This window comes from Theobroma umbraticum, unplaced genomic scaffold (genome assembly GCF_002168275.2).
Source record: "Theobroma umbraticum cultivar Fairchild unplaced genomic scaffold, ASM216827v3 scaffold_146.0, whole genome shotgun sequence".
Taxonomy (NCBI): domain Eukaryota; kingdom Viridiplantae; phylum Streptophyta; class Magnoliopsida; order Malvales; family Malvaceae; genus Theobroma; species Theobroma umbraticum.
The window spans coordinates 1,574,607-1,575,076 of NW_018397265.1; positions in this window are offsets into that span (position 1 = coordinate 1,574,607).

The following is a 470-nucleotide window of genomic DNA, read 5'->3' on the forward strand; positions in this document are numbered from 1 at the left end:
GATGATAGGATATATCACTCGACATGAGCAATTGGGTTGGGTTATGGATCATGATTTGAATATAGACCTTATACTTTCTTCACTACCAGAGAGCTATCCACAGTTGGTGTTGAACTTCAACAAGAACAAGATTGAGGTAACCTTTTCAAGCTTATTGAATATGCTCGAACAGGTTGAGAACACCATTGCGAAAGGGAAGCTTTCTGTTCATCTTGTCTCTTCTAAGAAAAAAAAAATTTCTAATAAAGACAAGGATGAAAAGGCATCAACTTTAAAAGGTATAAAGCCGACTAGAGGAGTGAAAAAGGACAAGGACAATGAAAAATGCCATTTCTACAGTAAAATTGGGCACTTGAGGCTCAATTGCAAGGATTATCTTGAGTCCATCAAAGGGAAGAAACAAAAGGAAGCTTCCACATCAGATATGAATCATATGATGATTTATTTTTCACTACTTGGTATATGATACC